The 18,343-nt window shown below is 50.3% G+C and overlaps 19 non-coding genes across 19 annotated transcripts; 9 read left to right on the plus strand and 10 right to left on the minus strand.

The window, feature by feature from the left end:
* Positions 1 to 6: 6 nt before the first annotated feature.
* Trnal-uaa lies at positions 7 to 91 on the minus strand. Its single transcript has one exon. It is a non-coding gene; the product is annotated as a tRNA-Leu (tRNA).
* A 686-nt stretch (positions 92 to 777) lies between these two features.
* On the plus strand, positions 778 to 850 carry Trnag-ccc. Its single transcript has one exon. It is a non-coding gene; the product is annotated as a tRNA-Gly (tRNA).
* Positions 851 to 1,975: 1,125 nt separating this feature from the next.
* Positions 1,976 to 2,059, minus strand: Trnal-uaa. The gene has a single exon. It is a non-coding gene; the product is annotated as a tRNA-Leu (tRNA).
* A 684-nt stretch (positions 2,060 to 2,743) lies between these two features.
* Positions 2,744 to 2,815, plus strand: Trnag-ccc. The gene has a single exon. It is a non-coding gene; the product is annotated as a tRNA-Gly (tRNA).
* A 1,126-nt stretch (positions 2,816 to 3,941) lies between these two features.
* Trnal-uaa lies at positions 3,942 to 4,025 on the minus strand. Its single transcript has one exon. It is a non-coding gene; the product is annotated as a tRNA-Leu (tRNA).
* A 684-nt stretch (positions 4,026 to 4,709) lies between these two features.
* Positions 4,710 to 4,781, plus strand: Trnag-ccc. The gene has a single exon. It is a non-coding gene; the product is annotated as a tRNA-Gly (tRNA).
* Positions 4,782 to 5,907: 1,126 nt separating this feature from the next.
* Trnal-uaa lies at positions 5,908 to 5,991 on the minus strand. Its single transcript has one exon. It is a non-coding gene; the product is annotated as a tRNA-Leu (tRNA).
* A 684-nt stretch (positions 5,992 to 6,675) lies between these two features.
* On the plus strand, positions 6,676 to 6,747 carry Trnag-ccc. The gene has a single exon. It is a non-coding gene; the product is annotated as a tRNA-Gly (tRNA).
* Positions 6,748 to 7,873: 1,126 nt separating this feature from the next.
* Positions 7,874 to 7,957, minus strand: Trnal-uaa. Its single transcript has one exon. It is a non-coding gene; the product is annotated as a tRNA-Leu (tRNA).
* Positions 7,958 to 8,641: 684 nt separating this feature from the next.
* Trnag-ccc lies at positions 8,642 to 8,713 on the plus strand. The gene has a single exon. It is a non-coding gene; the product is annotated as a tRNA-Gly (tRNA).
* A 1,126-nt stretch (positions 8,714 to 9,839) lies between these two features.
* Positions 9,840 to 9,923, minus strand: Trnal-uaa. Its single transcript has one exon. It is a non-coding gene; the product is annotated as a tRNA-Leu (tRNA).
* A 684-nt stretch (positions 9,924 to 10,607) lies between these two features.
* Positions 10,608 to 10,679, plus strand: Trnag-ccc. Its single transcript has one exon. It is a non-coding gene; the product is annotated as a tRNA-Gly (tRNA).
* A 1,126-nt stretch (positions 10,680 to 11,805) lies between these two features.
* Trnal-uaa lies at positions 11,806 to 11,889 on the minus strand. The gene has a single exon. It is a non-coding gene; the product is annotated as a tRNA-Leu (tRNA).
* Positions 11,890 to 12,573: 684 nt separating this feature from the next.
* Trnag-ccc lies at positions 12,574 to 12,645 on the plus strand. Its single transcript has one exon. It is a non-coding gene; the product is annotated as a tRNA-Gly (tRNA).
* A 1,126-nt stretch (positions 12,646 to 13,771) lies between these two features.
* Trnal-uaa lies at positions 13,772 to 13,855 on the minus strand. The gene has a single exon. It is a non-coding gene; the product is annotated as a tRNA-Leu (tRNA).
* A 684-nt stretch (positions 13,856 to 14,539) lies between these two features.
* On the plus strand, positions 14,540 to 14,611 carry Trnag-ccc. The gene has a single exon. It is a non-coding gene; the product is annotated as a tRNA-Gly (tRNA).
* A 1,126-nt stretch (positions 14,612 to 15,737) lies between these two features.
* Positions 15,738 to 15,821, minus strand: Trnal-uaa. Its single transcript has one exon. It is a non-coding gene; the product is annotated as a tRNA-Leu (tRNA).
* A 684-nt stretch (positions 15,822 to 16,505) lies between these two features.
* Positions 16,506 to 16,577, plus strand: Trnag-ccc. Its single transcript has one exon. It is a non-coding gene; the product is annotated as a tRNA-Gly (tRNA).
* A 1,126-nt stretch (positions 16,578 to 17,703) lies between these two features.
* Positions 17,704 to 17,787, minus strand: Trnal-uaa. Its single transcript has one exon. It is a non-coding gene; the product is annotated as a tRNA-Leu (tRNA).
* Between the last annotated feature and the right edge of the window lie 556 nt (positions 17,788 to 18,343).

Here is an 18,343-nt window from a genome sequence, read left to right on the forward strand (position 1 = left end):
ATGCATTGTCAGATGTGGGGTTCGAACCCACGCTCCCCTTCGGGAACCAGAGCTTAAATCTGGCGCCTTAGACCCGCTCGGCCAATCTGACGCGTGGGCGCCAAATCTCTTCCACCGTCGTTTCTCGGTATATCTCCAGAGCCTGACTGCGAAATTAGCGTGTTTTTTTTCTTGTGTGAAGGAAATACGTTGGTTTTAGAGTATTTAAAACGAGTTGTCAGATGTGAGGTTGCACCCCACCCTCACTTTCGGGAACCACAGCTTAAACATGGTGCCTTACACCATTGTTTTCCGTCGCCATCTGTCTTTAGTGGAACGAGCAGAACTGTAGTTATCAATATTCACACTGACGCAGGAGAAAACAAAAAACGACAGAAGAGGCCGTTCCCTAGCAACGGCTACGCTGTGCATTTCGCCCTCAGGGGAAGCTAATGATAGGCTCCAGGCGAGCATCAAACTAACCAACTTAATATTGTGATACTTAGGCGCTTTCTACTTCTGGATTGGCACACACATGCTGAATCGTCTCTGGATCATCAGTAAGTACGTCACATTAGATATTTGTTTTATCGCCCTGCTGTAAATTAAAGGGCAGTTTTTCAACGGCTGTCAGTTCTGCTTCTAGCTACGCTACATCGCCCTAGCAGCACCTACGCACTGCGTTCAGATGTGCTCACCTCCGCCCTGGCGTTGAGCGCCTACAGCGCCGTCGCCTTCGGCCTCTGATGGCAGGAGGGTAGCGGACACATCAAGGCGTGGGTGGGACGCAGCACAAACGCGGTGGTGGTGTAACGGTCCAGCATGGTTGCTTCCCAAGCAGTTGATCCGGGTTCGATTCCCGGCCACCGCACAAAAGGTACTTTTTTCTTCTACGGGTATTCCACGTAACGAAACGCGATCTTCGAAACTGTGAACTGTCGCGGTACGAATAGTTTTCCTTCGCCCCTCGTCTCAGTCCGTGCTGCCAGGGCGCTAGTCTGCGGCTTTCGTTTCTCAGCATCGTGTGTCTCCATGTGTCGACTTGTCTCGACTTTGCTCGGCTGACGCGAAAGCTGACGCTTGGAAATGGGCATATATGTAGAGGGCAGGCGCGACAAACGACTGGGAGAGACCAAAAAACGACAAACACACGACAGAACCTTTCATTTTATTGTGGCCACAGATTCGCCCCTTAGTGTACCGAGAGGCAAGAGTGGCGTCAGCGTGCGGGACCGCATAATTATTGCTAAGCAACAACGAAGCCGAAGGAAAAATGCAAAATGAAAGAAGGCAACAGCACGTCGAGTTCCCAGCCGAGCACGCATCCATGTACTAACCACGGCAACGATTCCTAACGCCGGTGAACAGACGAGAACCGCTGCACTACGCGCGGTGTGGCCGTTGGCGACAGTATCGCGCAACGTGTAGACACCTTACTTCTTGTGAAAGATCGCTTGTTATTTACCTGGCAGTGTGTCGCTGGAGGAAGCATTGTCTTTTAGGGAGAAAAATGAAATGGCACTTGGTGCGGTCGAATACGTGGCCTTTGTGTTCACAGCACGACGCTCTAACTTACTCAGCTATCGAGCTACGCAATGTGGCACGTCTGCAGTCCAATACCCGATCCACCGTCTCATCCACCTTTATTACTGCCCTGACACTCATTTACGCACATATCTGCTTTCGTTCACGTTTGCTCGCCTGATGCTTGGACCCCAAAAAACCACAACCCAAAGATATCGTAAATGCCGTGAGAATAACCAAGACTCAGCAAACAAAAGAATGTTCGGCTACCGGGAATCGATTCCGGGCCTCGTGGCTGAAAGCCATGTCTCCTAACAGCTTTCCATTCTTTCAGGCCGCCAGACAATCAGACTTGCAAGGCAAGCACCATAGTCACTGCCGTTTCTCGTAGTATCTGTGGAACCTGTTCCCGCGTAATTTACTTGTTTTCCCGCATGTACGAATTGGTAGTTTTGGAATATTTAAAATGCATTGTCAGATGTGGGGTTCGAACCCACGCTCCCCTTCGGGAACCAGAGCTTAAATCTGGCGCCTTAGACCGCTCGGCCAATCTGACGCGTGGGCGCCAAATCTCTTCCACCGTCGTTTCTCGGTATATCTCCAGAGCCTGACTGCGAAATTAGCGTGTTTTTTTTCTTGTGTGAAGGAAATACGTTGGTTTTAGAGTATTTAAAACGAGTTGTCAGATGTGAGGTTGCACCCCACCCTCACTTTCGGGAACCACAGCTTAAACATGGTGCCTTACACCATTGTTTTCCGTCGCCATCTGTCTTTAGTGGAACGAGCAGAACTGTAGTTATCAATATTCACACTGACGCAGAGAAAACAAAAAACGACAGAAGAGGCCGTTCCCTAGCAACGGCTACGCTGTGCATTTCGCCCTCAGGGGAAGCTAATGATAGGCTCCAGGCGAGCATCAAACTAACCAACTTAATATTGTGATACTTAGGCGCTTTCTACTTCTGGATTGGCACACACATGCTGAATCGTCTCTGGATCATCAGTAAGTACGTCACATTAGATATTTGTTTTATCGCCCTGCTGTAAATTAAAGGGCAGTTTTTCAACGGCTGTCAGTTCTGCTTCTAGCTACGCTACATCGCCCTAGCAGCACCTACGCACTGCGTTCAGATGTGCTCACCTCCGCCCTGGCGTTGAGCGCCTACAGCGCCGTCGCCTTCGGCCTCTGATGGCAGGAGGGTAGCGGACACATCAAGGCGTGGGTGGGACGCAGCACAACGCGGTGGTGGTGTAACGGTCAGCATGGTTGCTTCCCAAGCAGTTGATCCGGGTTCGATTCCCGGCCACCGCACAAAAGGTACTTTTTTCTTCTACGGGTATTCCACGTAACGAAACGCGATCTTCGAAACTGTGAACTGTCGCGGTACGAATAGTTTTCCTTCGCCCCTCGTCTCAGTCCGTGCTGCAGGGCGCTAGTCTGCGGCTTTCGTTTCTCAGCATCGTGTGTCTCCATGTGTCGACTTGTCTCGACTTTGCTCGGCTGACGCGAAAGCTGACGCTTGGAAATGGGCATATATGTAGAGGGCAGGCGCGACAAACGACTGGGAGAGACCAAAAAACGACAAACACACGACAGAACCTTTCATTTTATTGTGGCCACAGATTCGCCCCTTAGTGTACCGAGAGGCAAGAGTGGCGTCAGCGTGCGGGACCGCATAATTATTGCTAAGCAACAACGAAGCCGAAGGAAAAATGCAAAATGAAAGAAGGCAACAGCACGTCGAGTTCCCAGCCGAGCACGCATCCATGTACTAACCACGGCCAACGATTCCTAACGCCGGTGAACAGACGAGAACCGCTGCACTACGCGCGGTGTGGCCGTTGGCGACAGTATCGCGCAACGTGTAGACACCTTACTTCTTGTGAAGATCGCTTGTTATTTACCTGGCAGTGTGTCGCTGGAGGAAGCATTGTCTTTTAGGGGAGAAAAATGAAATGGCACTTGGTGCGGTCGAATACGTGGCCTTTGTGTTCACAGCACGACGCTCTAACTTACTCAGCTATTCGAGCTACGCAATGTGGCACGTCTGCAGTCCAATACCCGATCCACCGTCTCATCCACCTTTATTACTGCCCTGACACTCATTTACGCACATATCTGCTTTCGTTCACGTTTGCTCGCCTGATGCTTGGACCCCAAAAACCACAACCCAAAGATATCGTAAATGCCGTGAGAATAACCAAGACTCAGCAAACAAAAGAATGTTCGGCTACCGGGAATCGATTCCGGGCCTCGTGGCTGAAAGCCATGTCTCCTAACAGCTTTCCATTCTTTCAGGCCGCCAGACAATCAGACTTGCAAGGCAAGCACCATAGTCACTGCCGTTTCTCGTAGTATCTGTGGAACCTGTTCCCGCGTAATTTACTTGTTTTCCCGCATGTACGAAATTGGTAGTTTTGGAATATTTAAAATGCATTGTCAGATGTGGGGTTCGAACCCACGCTCCCCTTCGGGAACCAGAGCTTAAATCTGGCGCCTTAGACCGCTCGGCCAATCTGACGCGTGGGCGCCAAATCTCTTCCACCGTCGTTTCTCGGTATATCTCCAGAGCCTGACTGCGAAATTAGCGTGTTTTTTTTCTTGTGTGAAGGAAATACGTTGGTTTTAGAGTATTTAAAACGAGTTGTCAGATGTGAGGTTGCACCCCACCCTCACTTTCGGGAACCACAGCTTAAACATGGTGCCTTACACCATTGTTTTCCGTCGCCATCTGTCTTTAGTGGAACGAGCAGAACTGTAGTTATCAATATTCACACTGACGCAGAGAAAACAAAAAACGACAGAAGAGGCCGTTCCCTAGCAACGGCTACGCTGTGCATTTCGCCCTCAGGGGAAGCTAATGATAGGCTCCAGGCGAGCATCAAACTAACCAACTTAATATTGTGATACTTAGGCGCTTTCTACTTCTGGATTGGCACACACATGCTGAATCGTCTCTGGATCATCAGTAAGTACGTCACATTAGATATTTGTTTTATCGCCCTGCTGTAAATTAAAGGGCAGTTTTTCAACGGCTGTCAGTTCTGCTTCTAGCTACGCTACATCGCCCTAGCAGCACCTACGCACTGCGTTCAGATGTGCTCACCTCCGCCCTGGCGTTGAGCGCCTACAGCGCCGTCGCCTTCGGCCTCTGATGGCAGGAGGGTAGCGGACACATCAAGGCGTGGGTGGGACGCAGCACAACGCGGTGGTGGTGTAACGGTCAGCATGGTTGCTTCCCAAGCAGTTGATCCGGGTTCGATTCCCGGCCACCGCACAAAAGGTACTTTTTTCTTCTACGGGTATTCCACGTAACGAAACGCGATCTTCGAAACTGTGAACTGTCGCGGTACGAATAGTTTTCCTTCGCCCCTCGTCTCAGTCCGTGCTGCCAGGGCGCTAGTCTGCGGCTTTCGTTTCTCAGCATCGTGTGTCTCCATGTGTCGACTTGTCTCGACTTTGCTCGGCTGACGCGAAAGCTGACGCTTGGAAATGGGCATATATGTAGAGGGCAGGCGCGACAAACGACTGGGAGAGACCAAAAAACGACAAACACACGACAGAACCTTTCATTTTATTGTGGCCACAGATTCGCCCCTTAGTGTACCGAGAGGCAAGAGTGGCGTCAGCGTGCGGGACCGCATAATTATTGCTAAGCAACAACGAAGCCGAAGGAAAAATGCAAAATGAAAGAAGGCAACAGCACGTCGAGTTCCCAGCCGAGCACGCATCCATGTACTAACCACGGCCAACGATTCCTAACGCCGGTGAACAGACGAGAACCGCTGCACTACGCGCGGTGTGGCCGTTGGCGACAGTATCGCGCAACGTGTAGACACCTTACTTCTTGTGAAGATCGCTTGTTATTTACCTGGCAGTGTGTCGCTGGAGGAAGCATTGTCTTTTAGGGGAGAAAAATGAAATGGCACTTGGTGCGGTCGAATACGTGGCCTTTGTGTTCACAGCACGACGCTCTAACTTACTCAGCTATCGAGCTACGCAATGTGGCACGTCTGCAGTCCAATACCCGATCCACCGTCTCATCCACCTTTATTACTGCCCTGACACTCATTTACGCACATATCTGCTTTCGTTCACGTTTGCTCGCCTGATGCTTGGACCCCAAAAACCACAACCCAAAGATATCGTAAATGCCGTGAGAATAACCAAGACTCAGCAAACAAAAGAATGTTCGGCTACCGGGAATCGATTCCGGGCCTCGTGGCTGAAAGCCATGTCTCCTAACAGCTTTCCATTCTTTCAGGCCGCCAGACAATCAGACTTGCAAGGCAAGCACCATAGTCACTGCCGTTTCTCGTAGTATCTGTGGAACCTGTTCCCGCGTAATTTACTTGTTTTCCCGCATGTACGAAATTGGTAGTTTTGGAATATTTAAAATGCATTGTCAGATGTGGGGTTCGAACCCACGCTCCCCTTCGGGAACCAGAGCTTAAATCTGGCGCCTTAGACCGCTCGGCCAATCTGACGCGTGGGCGCCAAATCTCTTCCACCGTCGTTTCTCGGTATATCTCCAGAGCCTGACTGCGAAATTAGCGTGTTTTTTTTCTTGTGTGAAGGAAATACGTTGGTTTTAGAGTATTTAAAACGAGTTGTCAGATGTGAGGTTGCACCCCACCCTCACTTTCGGGAACCACAGCTTAAACATGGTGCCTTACACCATTGTTTTCCGTCGCCATCTGTCTTTAGTGGAACGAGCAGAACTGTAGTTATCAATATTCACACTGACGCAGAGAAAACAAAAAACGACAGAAGAGGCCGTTCCCTAGCAACGGCTACGCTGTGCATTTCGCCCTCAGGGGAAGCTAATGATAGGCTCCAGGCGAGCATCAAACTAACCAACTTAATATTGTGATACTTAGGCGCTTTCTACTTCTGGATTGGCACACACATGCTGAATCGTCTCTGGATCATCAGTAAGTACGTCACATTAGATATTTGTTTTATCGCCCTGCTGTAAATTAAAGGGCAGTTTTTCAACGGCTGTCAGTTCTGCTTCTAGCTACGCTACATCGCCCTAGCAGCACCTACGCACTGCGTTCAGATGTGCTCACCTCCGCCCTGGCGTTGAGCGCCTACAGCGCCGTCGCCTTCGGCCTCTGATGGCAGGAGGGTAGCGGACACATCAAGGCGTGGGTGGGACGCAGCACAACGCGGTGGTGGTGTAACGGTCAGCATGGTTGCTTCCCAAGCAGTTGATCCGGGTTCGATTCCCGGCCACCGCACAAAAGGTACTTTTTTCTTCTACGGGTATTCCACGTAACGAAACGCGATCTTCGAAACTGTGAACTGTCGCGGTACGAATAGTTTTCCTTCGCCCCTCGTCTCAGTCCGTGCTGCCAGGGCGCTAGTCTGCGGCTTTCGTTTCTCAGCATCGTGTGTCTCCATGTGTCGACTTGTCTCGACTTTGCTCGGCTGACGCGAAAGCTGACGCTTGGAAATGGGCATATATGTAGAGGGCAGGCGCGACAAACGACTGGGAGAGACCAAAAAACGACAAACACACGACAGAACCTTTCATTTTATTGTGGCCACAGATTCGCCCCTTAGTGTACCGAGAGGCAAGAGTGGCGTCAGCGTGCGGGACCGCATAATTATTGCTAAGCAACAACGAAGCCGAAGGAAAAATGCAAAATGAAAGAAGGCAACAGCACGTCGAGTTCCCAGCCGAGCACGCATCCATGTACTAACCACGGCCAACGATTCCTAACGCCGGTGAACAGACGAGAACCGCTGCACTACGCGCGGTGTGGCCGTTGGCGACAGTATCGCGCAACGTGTAGACACCTTACTTCTTGTGAAGATCGCTTGTTATTTACCTGGCAGTGTGTCGCTGGAGGAAGCATTGTCTTTTAGGGGAGAAAAATGAAATGGCACTTGGTGCGGTCGAATACGTGGCCTTTGTGTTCACAGCACGACGCTCTAACTTACTCAGCTATCGAGCTACGCAATGTGGCACGTCTGCAGTCCAATACCCGATCCACCGTCTCATCCACCTTTATTACTGCCCTGACACTCATTTACGCACATATCTGCTTTCGTTCACGTTTGCTCGCCTGATGCTTGGACCCCAAAAACCACAACCCAAAGATATCGTAAATGCCGTGAGAATAACCAAGACTCAGCAAACAAAAGAATGTTCGGCTACCGGGAATCGATTCCGGGCCTCGTGGCTGAAAGCCATGTCTCCTAACAGCTTTCCATTCTTTCAGGCCGCCAGACAATCAGACTTGCAAGGCAAGCACCATAGTCACTGCCGTTTCTCGTAGTATCTGTGGAACCTGTTCCCGCGTAATTTACTTGTTTTCCCGCATGTACGAAATTGGTAGTTTTGGAATATTTAAAATGCATTGTCAGATGTGGGGTTCGAACCCACGCTCCCCTTCGGGAACCAGAGCTTAAATCTGGCGCCTTAGACCGCTCGGCCAATCTGACGCGTGGGCGCCAAATCTCTTCCACCGTCGTTTCTCGGTATATCTCCAGAGCCTGACTGCGAAATTAGCGTGTTTTTTTTCTTGTGTGAAGGAAATACGTTGGTTTTAGAGTATTTAAAACGAGTTGTCAGATGTGAGGTTGCACCCCACCCTCACTTTCGGGAACCACAGCTTAAACATGGTGCCTTACACCATTGTTTTCCGTCGCCATCTGTCTTTAGTGGAACGAGCAGAACTGTAGTTATCAATATTCACACTGACGCAGAGAAAACAAAAAACGACAGAAGAGGCCGTTCCCTAGCAACGGCTACGCTGTGCATTTCGCCCTCAGGGGAAGCTAATGATAGGCTCCAGGCGAGCATCAAACTAACCAACTTAATATTGTGATACTTAGGCGCTTTCTACTTCTGGATTGGCACACACATGCTGAATCGTCTCTGGATCATCAGTAAGTACGTCACATTAGATATTTGTTTTATCGCCCTGCTGTAAATTAAAGGGCAGTTTTTCAACGGCTGTCAGTTCTGCTTCTAGCTACGCTACATCGCCCTAGCAGCACCTACGCACTGCGTTCAGATGTGCTCACCTCCGCCCTGGCGTTGAGCGCCTACAGCGCCGTCGCCTTCGGCCTCTGATGGCAGGAGGGTAGCGGACACATCAAGGCGTGGGTGGGACGCAGCACAACGCGGTGGTGGTGTAACGGTCAGCATGGTTGCTTCCCAAGCAGTTGATCCGGGTTCGATTCCCGGCCACCGCACAAAAGGTACTTTTTTCTTCTACGGGTATTCCACGTAACGAAACGCGATCTTCGAAACTGTGAACTGTCGCGGTACGAATAGTTTTCCTTCGCCCCTCGTCTCAGTCCGTGCTGCCAGGGCGCTAGTCTGCGGCTTTCGTTTCTCAGCATCGTGTGTCTCCATGTGTCGACTTGTCTCGACTTTGCTCGGCTGACGCGAAAGCTGACGCTTGGAAATGGGCATATATGTAGAGGGCAGGCGCGACAAACGACTGGGAGAGACCAAAAAACGACAAACACACGACAGAACCTTTCATTTTATTGTGGCCACAGATTCGCCCCTTAGTGTACCGAGAGGCAAGAGTGGCGTCAGCGTGCGGGACCGCATAATTATTGCTAAGCAACAACGAAGCCGAAGGAAAAATGCAAAATGAAAGAAGGCAACAGCACGTCGAGTTCCCAGCCGAGCACGCATCCATGTACTAACCACGGCCAACGATTCCTAACGCCGGTGAACAGACGAGAACCGCTGCACTACGCGCGGTGTGGCCGTTGGCGACAGTATCGCGCAACGTGTAGACACCTTACTTCTTGTGAAGATCGCTTGTTATTTACCTGGCAGTGTGTCGCTGGAGGAAGCATTGTCTTTTAGGGGAGAAAAATGAAATGGCACTTGGTGCGGTCGAATACGTGGCCTTTGTGTTCACAGCACGACGCTCTAACTTACTCAGCTATCGAGCTACGCAATGTGGCACGTCTGCAGTCCAATACCCGATCCACCGTCTCATCCACCTTTATTACTGCCCTGACACTCATTTACGCACATATCTGCTTTCGTTCACGTTTGCTCGCCTGATGCTTGGACCCCAAAAACCACAACCCAAAGATATCGTAAATGCCGTGAGAATAACCAAGACTCAGCAAACAAAAGAATGTTCGGCTACCGGGAATCGATTCCGGGCCTCGTGGCTGAAAGCCATGTCTCCTAACAGCTTTCCATTCTTTCAGGCCGCCAGACAATCAGACTTGCAAGGCAAGCACCATAGTCACTGCCGTTTCTCGTAGTATCTGTGGAACCTGTTCCCGCGTAATTTACTTGTTTTCCCGCATGTACGAAATTGGTAGTTTTGGAATATTTAAAATGCATTGTCAGATGTGGGGTTCGAACCCACGCTCCCCTTCGGGAACCAGAGCTTAAATCTGGCGCCTTAGACCGCTCGGCCAATCTGACGCGTGGGCGCCAAATCTCTTCCACCGTCGTTTCTCGGTATATCTCCAGAGCCTGACTGCGAAATTAGCGTGTTTTTTTTCTTGTGTGAAGGAAATACGTTGGTTTTAGAGTATTTAAAACGAGTTGTCAGATGTGAGGTTGCACCCCACCCTCACTTTCGGGAACCACAGCTTAAACATGGTGCCTTACACCATTGTTTTCCGTCGCCATCTGTCTTTAGTGGAACGAGCAGAACTGTAGTTATCAATATTCACACTGACGCAGAGAAAACAAAAAACGACAGAAGAGGCCGTTCCCTAGCAACGGCTACGCTGTGCATTTCGCCCTCAGGGGAAGCTAATGATAGGCTCCAGGCGAGCATCAAACTAACCAACTTAATATTGTGATACTTAGGCGCTTTCTACTTCTGGATTGGCACACACATGCTGAATCGTCTCTGGATCATCAGTAAGTACGTCACATTAGATATTTGTTTTATCGCCCTGCTGTAAATTAAAGGGCAGTTTTTCAACGGCTGTCAGTTCTGCTTCTAGCTACGCTACATCGCCCTAGCAGCACCTACGCACTGCGTTCAGATGTGCTCACCTCCGCCCTGGCGTTGAGCGCCTACAGCGCCGTCGCCTTCGGCCTCTGATGGCAGGAGGGTAGCGGACACATCAAGGCGTGGGTGGGACGCAGCACAACGCGGTGGTGGTGTAACGGTCAGCATGGTTGCTTCCCAAGCAGTTGATCCGGGTTCGATTCCCGGCCACCGCACAAAAGGTACTTTTTTCTTCTACGGGTATTCCACGTAACGAAACGCGATCTTCGAAACTGTGAACTGTCGCGGTACGAATAGTTTTCCTTCGCCCCTCGTCTCAGTCCGTGCTGCCAGGGCGCTAGTCTGCGGCTTTCGTTTCTCAGCATCGTGTGTCTCCATGTGTCGACTTGTCTCGACTTTGCTCGGCTGACGCGAAAGCTGACGCTTGGAAATGGGCATATATGTAGAGGGCAGGCGCGACAAACGACTGGGAGAGACCAAAAAACGACAAACACACGACAGAACCTTTCATTTTATTGTGGCCACAGATTCGCCCCTTAGTGTACCGAGAGGCAAGAGTGGCGTCAGCGTGCGGGACCGCATAATTATTGCTAAGCAACAACGAAGCCGAAGGAAAAATGCAAAATGAAAGAAGGCAACAGCACGTCGAGTTCCCAGCCGAGCACGCATCCATGTACTAACCACGGCCAACGATTCCTAACGCCGGTGAACAGACGAGAACCGCTGCACTACGCGCGGTGTGGCCGTTGGCGACAGTATCGCGCAACGTGTAGACACCTTACTTCTTGTGAAGATCGCTTGTTATTTACCTGGCAGTGTGTCGCTGGAGGAAGCATTGTCTTTTAGGGGAGAAAAATGAAATGGCACTTGGTGCGGTCGAATACGTGGCCTTTGTGTTCACAGCACGACGCTCTAACTTACTCAGCTATCGAGCTACGCAATGTGGCACGTCTGCAGTCCAATACCCGATCCACCGTCTCATCCACCTTTATTACTGCCCTGACACTCATTTACGCACATATCTGCTTTCGTTCACGTTTGCTCGCCTGATGCTTGGACCCCAAAAACCACAACCCAAAGATATCGTAAATGCCGTGAGAATAACCAAGACTCAGCAAACAAAAGAATGTTCGGCTACCGGGAATCGATTCCGGGCCTCGTGGCTGAAAGCCATGTCTCCTAACAGCTTTCCATTCTTTCAGGCCGCCAGACAATCAGACTTGCAAGGCAAGCACCATAGTCACTGCCGTTTCTCGTAGTATCTGTGGAACCTGTTCCCGCGTAATTTACTTGTTTTCCCGCATGTACGAAATTGGTAGTTTTGGAATATTTAAAATGCATTGTCAGATGTGGGGTTCGAACCCACGCTCCCCTTCGGGAACCAGAGCTTAAATCTGGCGCCTTAGACCGCTCGGCCAATCTGACGCGTGGGCGCCAAATCTCTTCCACCGTCGTTTCTCGGTATATCTCCAGAGCCTGACTGCGAAATTAGCGTGTTTTTTTTCTTGTGTGAAGGAAATACGTTGGTTTTAGAGTATTTAAAACGAGTTGTCAGATGTGAGGTTGCACCCCACCCTCACTTTCGGGAACCACAGCTTAAACATGGTGCCTTACACCATTGTTTTCCGTCGCCATCTGTCTTTAGTGGAACGAGCAGAACTGTAGTTATCAATATTCACACTGACGCAGAGAAAACAAAAAACGACAGAAGAGGCCGTTCCCTAGCAACGGCTACGCTGTGCATTTCGCCCTCAGGGGAAGCTAATGATAGGCTCCAGGCGAGCATCAAACTAACCAACTTAATATTGTGATACTTAGGCGCTTTCTACTTCTGGATTGGCACACACATGCTGAATCGTCTCTGGATCATCAGTAAGTACGTCACATTAGATATTTGTTTTATCGCCCTGCTGTAAATTAAAGGGCAGTTTTTCAACGGCTGTCAGTTCTGCTTCTAGCTACGCTACATCGCCCTAGCAGCACCTACGCACTGCGTTCAGATGTGCTCACCTCCGCCCTGGCGTTGAGCGCCTACAGCGCCGTCGCCTTCGGCCTCTGATGGCAGGAGGGTAGCGGACACATCAAGGCGTGGGTGGGACGCAGCACAACGCGGTGGTGGTGTAACGGTCAGCATGGTTGCTTCCCAAGCAGTTGATCCGGGTTCGATTCCCGGCCACCGCACAAAAGGTACTTTTTTCTTCTACGGGTATTCCACGTAACGAAACGCGATCTTCGAAACTGTGAACTGTCGCGGTACGAATAGTTTTCCTTCGCCCCTCGTCTCAGTCCGTGCTGCCAGGGCGCTAGTCTGCGGCTTTCGTTTCTCAGCATCGTGTGTCTCCATGTGTCGACTTGTCTCGACTTTGCTCGGCTGACGCGAAAGCTGACGCTTGGAAATGGGCATATATGTAGAGGGCAGGCGCGACAAACGACTGGGAGAGACCAAAAAACGACAAACACACGACAGAACCTTTCATTTTATTGTGGCCACAGATTCGCCCCTTAGTGTACCGAGAGGCAAGAGTGGCGTCAGCGTGCGGGACCGCATAATTATTGCTAAGCAACAACGAAGCCGAAGGAAAAATGCAAAATGAAAGAAGGCAACAGCACGTCGAGTTCCCAGCCGAGCACGCATCCATGTACTAACCACGGCCAACGATTCCTAACGCCGGTGAACAGACGAGAACCGCTGCACTACGCGCGGTGTGGCCGTTGGCGACAGTATCGCGCAACGTGTAGACACCTTACTTCTTGTGAAGATCGCTTGTTATTTACCTGGCAGTGTGTCGCTGGAGGAAGCATTGTCTTTTAGGGGAGAAAAATGAAATGGCACTTGGTGCGGTCGAATACGTGGCCTTTGTGTTCACAGCACGACGCTCTAACTTACTCAGCTATCGAGCTACGCAATGTGGCACGTCTGCAGTCCAATACCCGATCCACCGTCTCATCCACCTTTATTACTGCCCTGACACTCATTTACGCACATATCTGCTTTCGTTCACGTTTGCTCGCCTGATGCTTGGACCCCAAAAACCACAACCCAAAGATATCGTAAATGCCGTGAGAATAACCAAGACTCAGCAAACAAAAGAATGTTCGGCTACCGGGAATCGATTCCGGGCCTCGTGGCTGAAAGCCATGTCTCCTAACAGCTTTCCATTCTTTCAGGCCGCCAGACAATCAGACTTGCAAGGCAAGCACCATAGTCACTGCCGTTTCTCGTAGTATCTGTGGAACCTGTTCCCGCGTAATTTACTTGTTTTCCCGCATGTACGAAATTGGTAGTTTTGGAATATTTAAAATGCATTGTCAGATGTGGGGTTCGAACCCACGCTCCCCTTCGGGAACCAGAGCTTAAATCTGGCGCCTTAGACCGCTCGGCCAATCTGACGCGTGGGCGCCAAATCTCTTCCACCGTCGTTTCTCGGTATATCTCCAGAGCCTGACTGCGAAATTAGCGTGTTTTTTTTCTTGTGTGAAGGAAATACGTTGGTTTTAGAGTATTTAAAACGAGTTGTCAGATGTGAGGTTGCACCCCACCCTCACTTTCGGGAACCACAGCTTAAACATGGTGCCTTACACCATTGTTTTCCGTCGCCATCTGTCTTTAGTGGAACGAGCAGAACTGTAGTTATCAATATTCACACTGACGCAGAGAAAACAAAAAACGACAGAAGAGGCCGTTCCCTAGCAACGGCTACGCTGTGCATTTCGCCCTCAGGGGAAGCTAATGATAGGCTCCAGGCGAGCATCAAACTAACCAACTTAATATTGTGATACTTAGGCGCTTTCTACTTCTGGATTGGCACACACATGCTGAATCGTCTCTGGATCATCAGTAAGTACGTCACATTAGATATTTGTTTTATCGCCCTGCTGTAAATTAAAGGGCAGTTTTTCAACGGCTGTCAGTTCTGCTTCTAGCTACGCTACATCGCCCTAGCAGCACCTACGCACTGCGTTCAGATGTGCTCACCTCCGCCCTGGCGTTGAGCGCCTACAGCGCCGTCGCCTTCGGCCTCTGATGGCAGGAGGGTAGCGGACACATCAAGGCGTGGGTGGGACGCAGCACAACGCGGTGGTGGTGTAACGGTCAGCATGGTTGCTTCCCAAGCAGTTGATCCGGGTTCGATTCCCGGCCACCGCACAAAAGGTACTTTTTTCTTCTACGGGTATTCCACGTAACGAAACGCGATCTTCGAAACTGTGAACTGTCGCGGTACGAATAGTTTTCCTTCGCCCCTCGTCTCAGTCCGTGCTGCCAGGGCGCTAGTCTGCGGCTTTCGTTTCTCAGCATCGTGTGTCTCCATGTGTCGACTTGTCTCGACTTTGCTCGGCTGACGCGAAAGCTGACGCTTGGAAATGGGCATATATGTAGAGGGCAGGCGCGACAAACGACTGGGAGAGACCAAAAAACGACAAACACACGACAGAACCTTTCATTTTATTGTGGCCACAGATTCGCCCCTTAGTGTACCGAGAGGCAAGAGTGGCGTCAGCGTGCGGGACCGCATAATTATTGCTAAGCAACAACGAAGCCGAAGGAAAAATGCAAAATGAAAGAAGGCAACAGCACGTCGAGTTCCCAGCCGAGCACGCATCCATGTACTAACCACGGCCAACGATTCCTAACGCCGGTGAACAGACGAGAACCGCTGCACTACGCGCGGTGTGGCCGTTGGCGACAGTATCGCGCAACGTGTAGACACCTTACTTCTTGTGAAGATCGCTTGTTATTTACCTGGCAGTGTGTCGCTGGAGGAAGCATTGTCTTTTAGGGGAGAAAAATGAAATGGCACTTGGTGCGGTCGAATACGTGGCCTTTGTGTTCACAGCACGACGCTCTAACTTACTCAGCTATCGAGCTACGCAATGTGGCACGTCTGCAGTCCAATACCCGATCCACCGTCTCATCCACCTTTATTACTGCCCTGACACTCATTTACGCACATATCTGCTTTCGTTCACGTTTGCTCGCCTGATGCTTGGACCCCAAAAACCACAACCCAAAGATATCGTAAATGCCGTGAGAATAACCAAGACTCAGCAAACAAAAGAATGTTCGGCTACCGGGAATCGATTCCGGGCCTCGTGGCTGAAAGCCATGTCTCCTAACAGCTTTCCATTCTTTCAGGCCGCCAGACAATCAGACTTGCAAGGCAAGCACCATAGTCACTGCCGTTTCTCGTAGTATCTGTGGAACCTGTTCCCGCGTAATTTACTTGTTTTCCCGCATGTACGAAATTGGTAGTTTTGGAATATTTAAAATGCATTGTCAGATGTGGGGTTCGAACCCACGCTCCCCTTCGGGAACCAGAGCTTAAATCTGGCGCCTTAGACCGCTCGGCCAATCTGACGCGTGGGCGCCAAATCTCTTCCACCGTCGTTTCTCGGTATATCTCCAGAGCCTGACTGCGAAATTAGCGTGTTTTTTTTCTTGTGTGAAGGAAATACGTTGGTTTTAGAGTATTTAAAACGAGTTGTCAGATGTGAGGTTGCACCCCACCCTCACTTTCGGGAACCACAGCTTAAACATGGTGCCTTACACCATTGTTTTCCGTCGCCATCTGTCTTTAGTGGAACGAGCAGAACTGTAGTTATCAATATTCACACTGACGCAGAGAAAACAAAAAACGACAGAAGAGGCCGTTCCCTAGCAACGGCTACGCTGTGCATTTCGCCCTCAGGGGAAGCTAATGATAGGCTCCAGGCGAGCATCAAACTAACCAACTTAATATTGTGATACTTAGGCGCTTTCTACTTCTGGATTGGCACACACATGCTGAATCGTCTCTGGATCATCAGTAAGTACGTCACATTAGATATTTGTTTTATCGCCCTGCTGTAAATTAAAGGGCAGTTTTTCAACGGCTGTCAGTTCTGCTTCTAGCTACGCTACATCGCCCTAGCAGCACCTACGCACTGCGTTCAGATGTGCTCACCTCCGCCCTGGCGTTGAGCGCCTACAGCGCCGTCGCCTTCGGCCTCTGATGGCAGGAGGGTAGCGGACACATCAAGGCGTGGGTGGGACGCAGCACAACGCGGTGGTGGTGTAACGGTCAGCATGGTTGCTTCCCAAGCAGTTGATCCGGGTTCGATTCCCGGCCACCGCACAAAAGGTACTTTTTTCTTCTACGGGTATTCCACGTAACGAAACGCGATCTTCGAAACTGTGAACTGTCGCGGTACGAATAGTTTTCCTTCGCCCCTCGTCTCAGTCCGTGCTGCCAGGGCGCTAGTCTGCGGCTTTCGTTTCTCAGCATCGTGTGTCTCCATGTGTCGACTTGTCTCGACTTTGCTCGGCTGACGCGAAAGCTGACGCTTGGAAATGGGCATATATGTAGAGGGCAGGCGCGACAAACGACTGGGAGAGACCAAAAAACGACAAACACACGACAGAACCTTTCATTTTATTGTGGCCACAGATTCGCCCCTTAGTGTACCGAGAGGCAAGAGTGGCGTCAGCGTGCGGGACCGCATAATTATTGCTAAGCAACAACGAAGCCGAAGGAAAAATGCAAAATGAAAGAAGGCAACAGCACGTCGAGTTCCCAGCCGAGCACGCATCCATGTACTAACCACGGCCAACGATTCCTAACGCCGGTGAACAGACGAGAACCGCTGCACTACGCGCGGTGTGGCCGTTGGCGACAGTATCGCGCAACGTGTAGACACCTTACTTCTTGTGAAGATCGCTTGTTATTTACCTGGCAGTGTGTCGCTGGAGGAAGCATTGTCTTTTAGGGGAGAAAAATGAAATGGCACTTGGTGCGGTCGAATACGTGGCCTTTGTGTTCACAGCACGACGCTCTAACTTACTCAGCTATCGAGCTACGCAATGTGGCACGTCTGCAGTCCAATACCCGATCCACCGTCTCATCCACCTTTATTACTGCCCTGACACTCATTTACGCACATATCTGCTTTCGTTCACGTTTGCTCGCCTGATGCTTGGACCCCAAAAACCACAACCCAAAGATATCGTAAATGCCGTGAGAATAACCAAGACTCAGCAAACAAAAGAATGTTCGGCTACCGGGAATCGATTCCGGGCCTCGTGGCTGAAAGCCATGTCTCCTAACAGCTTTCCATTCTTTCAGGCCGCCAGACAATCAGACTTGCAAGGCAAGCACCATAGTCACTGCCGTTTCTCGTAGTATCTGTGGAACCTGTTCCCGCGTAATTTACTTGTTTTCCCGCATGTACGAAATTGGTAGTTTTGGAATATTTAAAATGCATTGTCAGATGTGGGGTTCGAACCCACGCTCCCCTTCGGGAACCAGAGCTTAAATCTGGCGCCTTAGACCGCTCGGCCAATCTGACGCGTGGGCGCCAAATCTCTTCCACCGTCGTTTCTCGGTATATCTCCAGAGCCTGACTGCGAAATTAGCGTGTTTTTTTTCTTGTGTGAAGGAAATACGTTGGTTTTAGAGTATTTAAAACGAGTTGTCAGATGTGAGGTTGCACCCCACCCTCACTTTCGGGAACCACAGCTTAAACATGGTGCCTTACACCATTGTTTTCCGTCGCCATCTGTCTTTAGTGGAACGAGCAGAACTGTAGTTATCAATATTCACACTGACGCAGAGAAAACAAAAAACGACAGAAGAGGCCGTTCCCTAGCAACGGCTACGCTGTGCATTTCGCCCTCAGGGGAAGCTAATGATAGGCTCCAGGCGAGCATCAAACTAACCAACTTAATATTGTGATACTTAGGCGCTTTCTACTTCTGGATTGGCACACACATGCTGAATCGTCTCTGGATCATCAGTAAGTACGTCACATTAGATATTTGTTTTATCGCCCTGCTGTAAATTAAAGGGCAGTTTTTCAACGGCTGTCAGTTCTGCTTCTAGCTACGCTACATCGCCCTAGCAGC

The sequence above is a fragment of the Schistocerca piceifrons genome, unplaced genomic scaffold, assembly GCF_021461385.2.
Source record: "Schistocerca piceifrons isolate TAMUIC-IGC-003096 unplaced genomic scaffold, iqSchPice1.1 HiC_scaffold_116, whole genome shotgun sequence".
NCBI classification, from domain to species: Eukaryota; Metazoa; Arthropoda; class Insecta; order Orthoptera; family Acrididae; genus Schistocerca; species Schistocerca piceifrons.